This window comes from Nilaparvata lugens, chromosome 7, assembly GCF_014356525.2.
Source record: "Nilaparvata lugens isolate BPH chromosome 7, ASM1435652v1, whole genome shotgun sequence".
NCBI classification, from domain to species: Eukaryota; Metazoa; Arthropoda; class Insecta; order Hemiptera; family Delphacidae; genus Nilaparvata; species Nilaparvata lugens.
The window spans coordinates 49,135,664-49,148,902 of NC_052510.1; the positions used below are offsets into that span (position 1 = coordinate 49,135,664).

Consider the following 13,239-nt stretch of genomic DNA (forward strand, 5'->3'; position numbering starts at 1 on the left):
ACCAAATTAGACAACTCTGCAATGTAAAAATAGCTAAACTAATCTATTATTCGTATGCTCAATCCGTTTTTCAATATGGCATACGGGCTTGGGGGGGAGCTTTGAATGCGCATTTCACAAAACTTTTCATTATTCAAAAACATCTTTTAAAAACTAATCTAGGCAAACCCAGACTTTTTCCAACAAAAGATTTATTCAGGGAGTTCAAGGTTTTAACAGTTCGACAACTTTTCATAAAAAATTTGGTACTATATATTATAAAAAATAAAAATTTATTTGAACCTCGAGAATCTCTTTTGGGCTTGCGCCCCGCGCGAGACATTTTCTAATTTGTCAGAATGGATTTGAAAGTGTGTAGGAGACAGTTTTTTTATATTTCCAATAAATTAATAAACCACATTCCCTTAAATATTCTTGAAAAAACAATCATAAACCAAAGGCTTAGATCAGACATAGATAAATGGATAATAGCAAATAAGATCGAGGAAAAATTGTTTCAAATAAATTAATTTTCGTCTACTCCATGGTTGCAGTTGACTTACCTACCTCTTACCTTTCTCTTCTTCTTCATTCTCCTTCTTCTTCGTCTTCTTTTTTCTTCTTGGCCTTTTCCGTCTTTTCTCCTTCCGTTCCTTTATTTTTAATATCCTCTTTTTTATTAAGTACTACTTTTTATTCTGTATTTTTTTCAAGAAATTTGTTTTGGATCATTTTTCAAAATATTTTTGAAAAACATTTATATTGCAACTCACACCTGCGCACAGGGTTTCTCTGCAGGTGTAGATTCTATATATATTTTTTTTGAGAATCAATAAAAATTTGAATTTGAAATAAAAACATTTTTTTGTCAAGTTCCAAATTATTATATTCGTAAGTTACATGAAGCGAACCTTCATTCAATCATCATTTCCACTGGATGAAACCACTTTTAAAATATTTCCTCATCCTTATTGATTCTTCTTGCATGTTTACCATTTGTGTAGGCTGTTCTCCAGTCAAGTGGATTCCATCCACCTGCAAATCACCTTATTAGATTGTTATTAAGATGTACAGTCAAAACCGAACGTCTTTAGTAGTTTTCGAACTATATTTAGTTTAATTTATCATTTTTAATGTATATAATAAAAGTTTCAATTGCCCCATTTAGGCTGGAACCAGGCTTTATCAACTGCAATCATTGAATGAGAACCTGCTTATGTTGAGGCTAATTAGCCAAATGCGATTGGCCGTGTCCTGTTGTTGGAGGAATTCGCTCAGTAGGCGTAGGCAAAATTATAGTATTTAGTCACTTAATCAATCTCTTCAATAACCGTCATCTGAGTGCAAGCGCCTGCGCGTGTGTGAGAGCGGCAAGCATCAAAAACAAGTTGGGTGAATATCGGTGGGAGGATGCTGATCGATTCTACCAGAAATTATTGACAGTGATGAATAAAGATTGATTCCTGGTATGGTTAGCAGCAACAAAGGCTGCTATTTGAAGGACAGTTGCCAGTATCTGATTGATTTATTTTCATGGGGATTTTGGCAGCCAATCTACATAGGAAATTTGGAGGTGCTTCTCTGATTAAATCCTACTGACGGATTTGTTGATTTTTTAAGCTTCCTATCTTACAGGATTATTGACCATCCAAAGGGAGGAAGGGATGAAATCAGGTGTTGTCTTTTGAATAAAGACAAATATTTTATAAGTTATCGAAGTTACTAACAGCTGTTACTGACCAACCACAGGGAGGAAGGAATGGTACCGTCAATAATATATAATTGATCAACCAAAGGGAGGAAGAAATGTTATAACTAACTGTATATTTTTAATAAAGTATCTTTTTTCTTAACTTTTTTATAGAGAGAACTACTTAGAGGGTGTTTATCCTCAAATAAAGGATGGACAAAACTTCTTGTGGCATATGCCACGATTGAGGAACCTTCTTAAGATCAATCTTCAACATTTATCATTGTATTTTTGACATCAAGCATTTGAGAAAGAAATGATAAAGAATAGATTATTCCAATTTCAAAGGCCATTTCAAATGAAAACATATTCTGCTCTACTGATTTTCATCTATTAACAATTCATGTTATAGAATAATTCAGAATAATTCTTGATGTATGTTGAAAATTTGTAAAGCGTGAAGAGTTTGTATATTTTTTCTCCAGAAAATTTATACCTTCGTGTAAATTTTCAGTTTTCAACTTATGCAGTTCTGGAATGTTACATACTGTTAATCAGGTGAAATGACTTTTCTTGTCTATAATACGAACAAATTATTTGGTGTGAGATTGCTTTCTCCAGCGCTGGAAAGTGATGATAATATTATTCGAAGTCCAGCTAATCGACTGGAAACACAGTCCGGGTTGAAAGTGGAAAAGAAACACTTATGAAAACGTTTTTACAGCTCGTTTCATTATTTCTCTGTCGAAGCTCTTATCAGCTGAGGTTGAAAGCCCAATTCACTAACCCGCTCGCCCCCTGCTTCACCCCCGTCCTGGCTTATCTCCGAGGAAAAAACCAACCCAAGGTATTCAGCCTCGAATAAAAATGTACCTACAACGACCATAACAACACAGAACACACTTGGCTCAGTCCATTATTTATTTGTATTGGAATTTACGGCCGATGAGCATTCACAATATATAGATATAAACATTTCAACAGCAAGCGCGGTCAAATGAATAGTCCATGAAGTTGAATGTCTGCTGATAAGTTTTATTAACCTTCATTGCTTTTCTGTCGTAACTCATTACGCTATCTGAATTGAAAACTTATTCTGTGGGATTGTTATTTGTATCAGAACGATGAACGTGTGTCAACTCTCAATAATTTAATTTATGTTTATGTCTGAGATTAGCAGCTTTTATGGTCTTTTATTGTATTTAAGTTATGACATTTCGTCATAAACTTTCATAGTGTGCTTATTATTAAGCTATCGATTGATAATTTGGCATCTTGTGCGACCGGACCCCCCAAATCTTGTTGTTGTTGATAAGTCTATCAAAATGAGCATGGCTGAATTCCAGCAGGAATTGAGCAGGCCCACTGTGCACAAGCTACCAGGGGGCGTACGACCAGAGAAAGAACAAGAATACTAGAAATTGAAATTAATAGCTTCAACTCATATTTTTGAATTGACTGGAAAAATCAGGTCAATGCAAATTCTGATTTCGAAGTTCATAAAATATTTCACACGTGGTACAATTGGAAAACTATTTTTCAACATCCCAGATAGCATTAATTACATTTTCAATTACTCATTTTCCAATGGAGGTTAATGTTAGTAACTTTTGGTTTAAACTCTTGAATAATGTACTGCCAGTTGGTATTAATTCAGTAATCTGATGGAAAATATCTAGTTTCACTCTGAAACATAGTTTTTGTGTCACATAATAAAAACTTCGGCCATTCCAGCTGAAACTGTGCATCGAATTTTAACTATGCTAATTCAGTCGTTCTAAAGGTGCGTACAGATATACGCGCCGCGAACATGAGCAATTCACTTTTAATCAGCTGACCATATATGTATTTTTACAGAAACGGTAAGATACAGATATAAAAAGCTTGACATCAGCTGATTAACAGTGAATTTCTCATGTTCGCGGCGCGTAAATCTGTACGCACCTTTAGAATGAATGAATAACCCGCATTTTTTTCAATGGATATACTTCGAAGGGCAATAAGACGTAATTGACATATTTGATTAATAAAAATTGCAGAATTAGTAACCCACGCCGTCAAAACCAAGGGGCCCTCTGATTGGTCAAGGGGTTGATTAATTGCCATTATACAGATCCTCATCACCAATAGGAAGTGAGCAGCTTGAGAACTTCACATGCACTGTGCATATGCACTCATTGTCCAATGAGACTGCTTCTTGGATTTGGGGCGTGGCTTACGTTAGCATAACCTCTCCCATATTTTTGGTGTTTTGAGTAATTCTGTGGCCTGTATTCCACTCTGATATTCTCCTATGAGAAGCACATCGACATATTATAGACGGTTAATCAGGTGGGGGGGACCAGTGAGCTATTCTTGGGAACTTTTCGGTCGGCTGGTTAGTCCGCACAGTTGGCCTCTAATTAGACACTGTTCCGCCGTCTTATATTATCACACTAATTACTCGGCAATTGCTGATTACGGCAGCTAGTCGACTGAACACTGAATAATTTCGATTCACAAACAAACAATGAACTATGCGCAAAAAACGTGGCGTTTTTGAGTTTTGCAGAAGGTTTGCGCTTTGAAATTGTGCAGTCTGCAGCAATAAATCATTGCGCGCGATAAGCGCACGCGTTTTCACCTGCTTAGCGCAAGAGTGATGACTCAATTACGTCCGCCATTGTTTCGCACACACCAACACGTAATTATACACACGTTCTGGGTTCAGCTACACATCACAGTTCACCGAAAAAATTATTAATATGAAAAGACTGGTGTTTGTTGCAAATAAATTCAAGGCCGTCCAGAATTTATTCCACCAGTTAATTGGCGTCTGCTGAAGACCATCAACGTTCTCTCGTCGTTTGCGAGATGAGAATGAAAATTTAAAAAATCCACAGATGAAGAAGGAGAGAAAACGTAGCAAGAGTGAAATTAGAATGCTGCGTACCACGGAAGGAGCGAAAGAGTAAACACGAGAAAGGGCGGAGGGTGGAAAGCATGGTCATCGAGAAAGACTCAAAGGATACGCGTTAAATAAGTTAATTTATAATTTGCATGTTTTAACAACTGGTTTTGCTCCTCTACCATCTTCTCTTCTTCCTATTGAATTTTTGTGAGCCTCTCCACCTCTTCTCCCGTTATCATTCATCCTGCTAACCATTGGAGACTAATAAATATTTCGTGTATATTTGAATGGTTGTTTAGAGGTGTGACTAGTTGGCTGTTTCCTCGGGTCGTTCCTCACGTTCAGAGTAGTAACTCAGTTTTGAATCTGGTAATCAGCTGGTGCTGATGGCAAGAGGAATGGTGGTGCATAATTGGAAAATTTCTTGCAGCAATTCTGTGAGCGGAGTTAATATTCTTCGTGTCGAATAGAAGATAGCTACTTGATTTGATTCTGTGAGTACATTGTCCTCTAGTCTCGCCGTCGAAAAGATTTGTTGGTTAAATTTCGTGAAGCAGGTGTTTTGTGATGTGCCTTCCGTGTTGAAGAACTACTGGCTTTTCAAGCTAACTGAGATTCAGATAATCGAATTTGGAGAAAATTATAATGAAGTGGCATGATAAGATATGGCAATTGTTTTGAAATTCTATTATGTAAATTTACACTCAATGACTCCCAATCCAATTCAATCTATTGTAAAGATTTGAATAGATGGGAAAACCAATCTCTTATATATAATTTTTTCAATTTCAATATTATTTATTTATTGTAACAGTTCCTATTATAGTGCTGAGGTGAGCAACCTTTAAAATCTAAAAAGGATGCTGTTACAGTGAAATTATATTTTATGAATGGTCATGCCTTAGCTTACAGGAATTAGCATAGATGGAAGCAATTGAAATTACAGGGGAAACTCGATTAATATATTCCACAATAAAAATATAAAACATATGCTCCACAAACATCAAGGATAAGAAGGGTTCCCTTCACCATAATACGATAAACAAATGTAATCAACCAACTCTCTGGAAAAATAATCAGATGCAGGGAATTTCCTTTTAGGTATTTGTGAAAATACCTAACCACAATAAGTTTCGAAGTCAGGACCCATGAGTTGTAGCGAGAACACCACTAACTTCCATACGCATACTATAGCCTACTAGCACCACTCAGCATCACCTACCTTCAGCCGAATTAAGCCAAACCTATTCGTGGAAAAATACTAAATTCATATGAAATTATGTAATTTTTACAATGATTATGGGAGAGATGGTTTTAGGGCTCGGTCAAAAATTATCCTGGAATGTTTTTTTTCCAAAATTCAAGGACCGAAGGTATCGTTGGCCATCAGTTCATCACACAAATTACCCTGCAGGTACCATGTAGTCAGAATACTCTTGACTATAATTATCTAATGAATCGTGTGTTTAGTTTTGGGGTTCCTCAATGCATCTTGCATCTTGCTGCTACACTATTAACTAGACCCAGCAGGTAGAATATTTTCAAGTATTTATTGGAACCCTTGTCAAAATACAGTGAGCTGGGATGACATTGTGGATTATACTGTCAGACACTGATTATGGGGTGTTTTTCGAGTGGACCAAAGATTACAATTTTTGTTTTTGTTTCAAGATGTATTATCATATAGCTCATGCTATTGAACAAACTTATTTGGTACCTTATGAATTACTTGCTATCTCTAGAAGTATATTCTAATAAACAGTGAATTCTGGACTCTGCGTTTTTAATTAATTTGAATAATCAATAGTTTAGAGACGTATTGAGAAAATACAAATTTGCTTCAAGATAACCGAACTAGCATATTTCATCATAAATGGCTCTATAGCGATACAGTATAATGTTTTTTAGATAGCTCTCATACTTCATGTTTCATGAACAATATCAGGATTTTTAGAAAATTAGGATTTTTCAGTTGAAACCTCTACAAAAATAATAGTTCTCGACTTGATCATGATATATCATATACATGATATATTTCTTTAGTTCAATTATTATATTATTTATTTATTTATTTATTTATTAGATAGAGCGAACAATACAATAGTCGGAAAAGAAAAAACAGGCTATTGCCCAAAACTTCTTCAATTTCCTGATTTTGTCACAAATCGTCTAAATATTATGTAGGTTATGTTCACTTCAATTTCAACACCAAATTTTCAATCTGGAACTATGAATCAGAATAAAACAAAGAATTTCAAATTTAGATAAATTGATAATGAAACTTCCGTTAAAACAAAAACCAAACTTCAAATATTCACAAAATATAGAATAAAATCACTTAATTTTGAGCTCGAAAATATCACTTTCATTATCTCTAGAAGTAGAAAATAAATTATATAAATACATATTATATATAAACTTCTCCAGCTATTCAACTTTGAGTAAAATTTACTTTTATTTTCCAAAATAATGAATTCCTTGTTTAAAACTAAGGAATGCTTCCCTCTTAACATTTTTAACCAGTCATCCAATATGATTGATCTGTAATCGTGTAATGCACAATACGAAAAAGATCCGCAAACAAAATATGACAAGCTTGAATAAAACCATATAAATTTAGATACTGCAATAAAATTGAATTATTTCGCTGAAAAACATCAACAACTCAGTTCCAAATCTGATATGTGCGATTCTTTTGTGAGTTGAATTGAGTACATGTGTGTATTTCACGGGTAGCCGAGCATTGCAGGATGCAACAGCCCACAGATTGCACTAAATCAGACACAAGTCTCGACTTGTGACGTGCCGTCTGACAGATGCAACTCGTACTCATTTCCACTCATGCGTCCGTTTATTACTCGTCTGTGTTATTAATTGATTTTCCAAGTGGGCCTCCTCAGTAATAAAGCAATCCACTTGTCAAGTACAAATTAAATTCACTTTGCGCGGAAATAAAATTGCTGTCAGACGTGGACAAAATGCCTTGCTCTGTGTATAAAATTGCCTCATCGCGAATAAATGCTAACCGGTTGAATGGACGAATATACGACGCGCATACAAGATTAATTCGCCTCTCCGAACACCTAATAAAATTAAGCTTCATCCACTCCAATAATAAGCTTCTTTCGGGCTAAGTGCAGTTCGCTGCTGGAATTTATCTTCGCCTTTTTACTGTCGGTCTTGTTTCCTTCACATTTCTGCTGGTTTTTTCTGTCGTTGAGTGGTTTTTATCATGCGTATTCATTTATAGCGGTGTGTTCATAGCCCAATGGAACTGGTGCAGGGATTATTCTCAGTGTCAGATCGGTTTAAAGCCAGATTGATGATGAGCAAATCTAATAGACCATGCGTTTGTTGGATTGAAGTCTTTGAACTTGAGGAGTGAACCATTAAACTGTAATAAAGTTGAGTACTTTATCCCATCACACCGTTGCAATCAATTTTAGTTCTTAGTTTATCCCTTACAATTAATTACAGTCACAGAATAAAACTATCTAAGTATGAGTTTTCTCTGTAACATTACTCATTATTCTTTCCTTATAAGGGTTGATGAGTTGACAATAAAAGCCTTCCTATTTGTTCAAGAATCAACTGTGATTCACCAAATACATTGATCATACTTACAAGGTTTTTTTCAAAAGTTTGAAATTATAAATTTGCGTACAGACTCGAGCGCCACGAACACGCTCATTTCACTTTATATCAGCTGATGACTGATAAGCTGACTTATTATATATGTTATTGTTTCCTTACCTTATTGTTTCTGTACAAATACAGGTATAATCAGCTGATTAAAAATAAAATGCGCGTGTTCGTGGCGCTCACGTCTGTACGCAGCTTAATATATTGTTTATGGAGCGTTTTTATGTATTTTATGCAGTCTCCAGTTTCAGTTCTTATTCATAGAGATGTTAGTGGCATGTTCCTCATCATTATAATTAGCTTTTATTGGAATAGTGGTACACTTTTGCCATATTACATCTTGATGACGATCTACCTTGTGTATCGTTGGGATTGATAGCAGCTGTGGGTGTATCCCTGCAAAGAGCAACCCGTTACGTGCCTGGACTTCTTCAGTCCGGACATCAGCGATCGTAAAACACAGATTTAATGCGTCGTAAATCCGTTGAACGGCCATCCGTATAGCGCGCTCTACTCCTAATATTACGCTCACTATCTTGTGTGACTTACAAGTAGGTAGTAAATTGATTAATAGGAGTAATCGGACTTCCTTGCTTGTTTGGGGAGATGTGTTCCAAGTTGATCAATGTTAACTTGACGTGTTTGACTTGATCAAACAAACGTTGCATGTGGAAACTGATTTATGCGGTGAGGGCGAAAAGCGTATTTGTTTCGGTTGCCATGTAAAAAGTTTAAGTAAATTGAGATTTATTACGGCTCACTCCAATCATTTGGATGAGTTCTACCAGAGAGAACCCAGTACTTCCCTTGGAGAAGTACTTCGGAACTTAGAGAAGTTCCCAGAGAGAACTCAGATCTTCCCTTAGGCTATCTCTGGTTCTTCTAACATGGTGTTGAGGTTGGGATTGGCGCATAGCTTTCAATCTTTCATCTCATTTCCTGAAAAAATAACTGTAATCGCCATGAATAGTCAATTTTTCTCAAGAGATAGTTTCAGTCGGCATGAATTGTGACATGCAGCATTTATTTTTATGTTGATCTATGTTATGTTATGTTATTACTTTCATGTCTTTTTTCACGTTTTCATTTCATTTTACAGAATTATTTCTCATTTTCTTCCCTGAGGTTTTAGGTTTTTGTCATAGTTTGTGATCCAGTAGTTTTCTTCATCATTAATTGTGAAATCAAAACACAATCACTCATAACCTTTTTCCAGTCTGCAAAAATATTGAAAATACAAAACATAAGAACTATACGTATTTTAGTTAGACTTAAATCAAGATTTAACTGAGATTGTTAAAAATGCATTTTTAGAATAATTGTTTGGAAAAGCTCGGCTCGCAGAAAAAGCGAAGGATTCGTAAAAATCACAATACAAGAATTTAGGTACAGTTTCCTGATACGAACTATTCAGGATTTTGAGTCGATTGCCATTGATATAGATATATTATACCACTGATATTCGATGAGGTTGTGGACATATAATAACAATATCGTGTGACCTGGCTGGCTCAGGTCTGGTGTCAGAGTTTTCAGGTCGCAACTGATGAATTTCAGGGCCTCTGACATGACCTAACGACTGCTTTTTAGGCAGCCGGGACCGACGACTTAACGTGTCCATCCGAAACACGGGAGTGGCCCGAGATAAATATATAGTTGTGGACGTGTAGAGATATAATTGGCTGAGAGTACGAATACTTTGATAAACGAGAATAGAGAATATAGTAGAGAAGATTTCAGCCCAAAATCACCCTTGCTATGGAAAAGTTTTCATTCTAGATCAGATATATGCAGATTACAATGTTGTAGAAGAGAAATAGGACTACTCGTGGATAGGATAAGTTCCCCCTCATACTGATTACACGTTTTCAGAAGTCCTTTATTGAATTATTACGAACACGAATCTACGACTAAAAGCTCTCTGCTAGTGGTGGATTTCACTACTGCATTGTAGAGATTGCTCCGGGGGACGCGGGATGTGCCAATAGTCTTCATTGTCAAGGAGCTTGTTTGAATAGGAGGGGTGGGCGGAGTCCAGGGAACCCAGGAGAAGCAGTTCGTGAGGGGAAGTAACTAGAAAGAGAAGACAGAAAAAAGAGAAGCAGCACTATTACAGCATAATGGATGTAATTCGATTTTTCACGGTATAATATAAACGTATTAACACCTCTGCTCGAATCACAGCTATTGAATTATTTATAGGCAGGCTGAGGCCTGAGCTCGGTACCGTTCATTTGGATAGCACTAGCACTCTATGAATATTGTTTATTCAATGACGCCTCTTCTTTCATCCTCTCACTCTCACTCCCTGTCTCTATCATTTCCTTTTGCCTGGGCGGTGTATTTGACTCTCTCACTCGCCCTGTCTCCTTCTTTCCCCCTGTCTTCTTCTTCTCTATCCTCTTCTTTTGCCAGGGCGGTAAATTTGGACACCGACTAGGTGATAAAAGAGAAGAGGAGGCTGGTCATCGGTAAATGAAAATATAATCATCGGCAACCAACGATTGCTGCAGCTTCCACGGTGGAACCAATTAGAAATTGGATAATCCTCGGTAATTACACCATTATTGATTGACCACTTAACCGACTCTAAACACGTCATTGTGAATCAAACAAATCTGAACACAAGCTTTCAATTAGGTTGTTAGTTAGAAATTTAACCCGTTGTTCATGATCGTGAATTGTTGAAGGTAGGGAATTTGGAATTTATTTACAGGAAAGAGCTAATACAGATTCTGACAAAGATGAAAAATTTAGAAGAATCAAATCAAATCCAGAGTTTTATTCACAAATACATTACATGAATAAAAGAATATACAACACTTGTGAATTTTCCCCATATAGACAAGGCTCTGTCTAGGGAAAGAGTTCTAATGGAACATAACTTGGTACTAAAAATAAAATAATAAATATACACAGTATAGCTTAAAAAGTTAATTGAATTTAGTGAAGATAACTTACACTCAATCATCACAACACTACAATTTATTTATTCATTTATACAATAATTAGTACATTATCAAAATGATAGGGAGAGGAAAATAAGGTAACCTTGTGCCTCTTCCAAATTTAGATAACACATAGTCCGAAATAGGTTAAGCCTTGTAGTTCTATAATAATTTACAAGATTATCTGCCAAAAAAAAACATTGGTAATGAAAATACTGTGATGCTGTCGGAAATATCACTAATATATTGTAAATTGCATACATGTATGTAATTTTACAATATTAGAGATATTTCTGATAACATCCCAGTATTTTCATTATGGATAGATCACAACATCTCACCAACAACAGTATCTGAAATATTGATAATATTATTCATAACTTTTTTCTGTGGTGGAAAAACCTTCAAAAAGGCATAATTATAATATTATTCATAGTTATATTATAATACATTATCAATATTACTCACTAATTAGGAGTATTCAGATTTGTTTTGCAGGTTTCTGCTGGACTTACCACAATATTCTATTATAAAGACTATTATATAAGACTTCTACCATAGATTTTATTTGAACACAATTCATTTGTACATAAATGAATATGAATTTAATGAGTGACACCAACATTAGGCCCCATAGGCTAACATAGAGAAAGAATTTCCGGAAATTGATGGAAGATAAACTTTGGAAGCTTGGCCTTATCGAACTGGACAATTTTGGTCGAAATTTGTAGGTCATAAATTATACATCCCATAGCATGGTTTACATGAATTGATGAATAAATATTTGGAGTGAATTCTAATACTGTACTGGTTAGTCCAGGTTTTACTGTGAGATCGAACCATATCAAGTAAGTGTGAGCAGTTACGACCTTGAGTGTTATTAGCTATCTGACATTTATCCCACGGTCCAATACAGGACATGCAGGGCTATACGGTCAATGAGATCGCCAAGCTGAGATTCACTGCAAACTGTCAGGATTTGTCGTAGATAACTCCAGTACTCACCATTCAATCAATGCTGACAGTGGATCTCACTGTGGGACCAGCCAAATAGTGACAAGTTTACAGTAAACAAAGCAGAGAGCGGTCTGATTGGTTCAGTTCACACTCGACGCGAATTTCGTCTGATGAAAGTTATCACCCAATAACGAGCTCTAATTCGAGTCCGCCGTGGAACGCAGTCGGTGAGCTTCGAACTTACACTTCGATAAGTATTCGACGTCCAATTAATTCCTTCTTTTAAGGAAATGTCGGCTGGTTTTTGTCGATAATTTACGAAGGTCTTTCACGGAGAGTTCCCGATTTCTGTGTAGTCGACTGCACATATTCAGTTGTCAAACAAATCTGTCAGTGTTGTATGTATATTAGTTCAATGCTTCCCGTACAAACAATGGTGACAGTTGAAGTGATAGTCCAGTGTTCACATTCGGTCATCTCCTCAAGTCAGATTCACTTCTTACTTTCAGAATCCTCTGTATATAACATTAATGCTTACTATTGAAACAATACTGACAATTGAAGTAACAGACCACTGTTCACATTCGGTCATCTCCTGGAGTCAGACTCACTTCTATTTTTGTCAGTGTTACTCATAGATAACATCAATCCTTCCCGTTCAACCAATCCTGACACTTTGAAGTGAATGTGACTATACCTCCCAGAATTAGGATGTTGTGGTTTGTGAGAAAGATGGCGTGAATATTATTGAATTGATTGGGAAGAAGGAGTGGATGCTGACCGACTTTGCCTCAAGGCTCAAGGCTGTCCTATACTCTGTGAGAAAGATGTAGTAGTTTTTTATTGTGGTATCAATCAAAGGTCTTCTTTCATTCACTGTTTATCTCTCAGATGTGTTGTGAGTTATGAATGGAAATGAGAAAGCGATATTTGATGTGGGAGTTGATTCGTGTTTTTCAATGAAATTTTGTTCTGATGAAAAGAAAATGAATAGCATTGGTTTTTATGGGAGTTGAGTTTTCTCACATTGGCAAAATTAAAATCTGTAAACACTTTTGTATGATACAATGGTATTACAGTATATCACTGTCCAGTAGAGAAGGATTCTATTGGAATGCAGGGTTTTTCAGATC

The 13,239-nt window shown here is 35.9% G+C and overlaps 1 protein-coding gene across 1 annotated transcript in view; it reads left to right on the top strand.

Annotated features, from left to right (window-relative positions):
• The window catches only part of LOC111059681 (lysine-specific histone demethylase 1A), a 449,197-nt gene that overhangs the window by 384,537 nt on the left and 51,421 nt on the right, over positions 1-13,239 (top strand). The window lies entirely within an intron of this gene.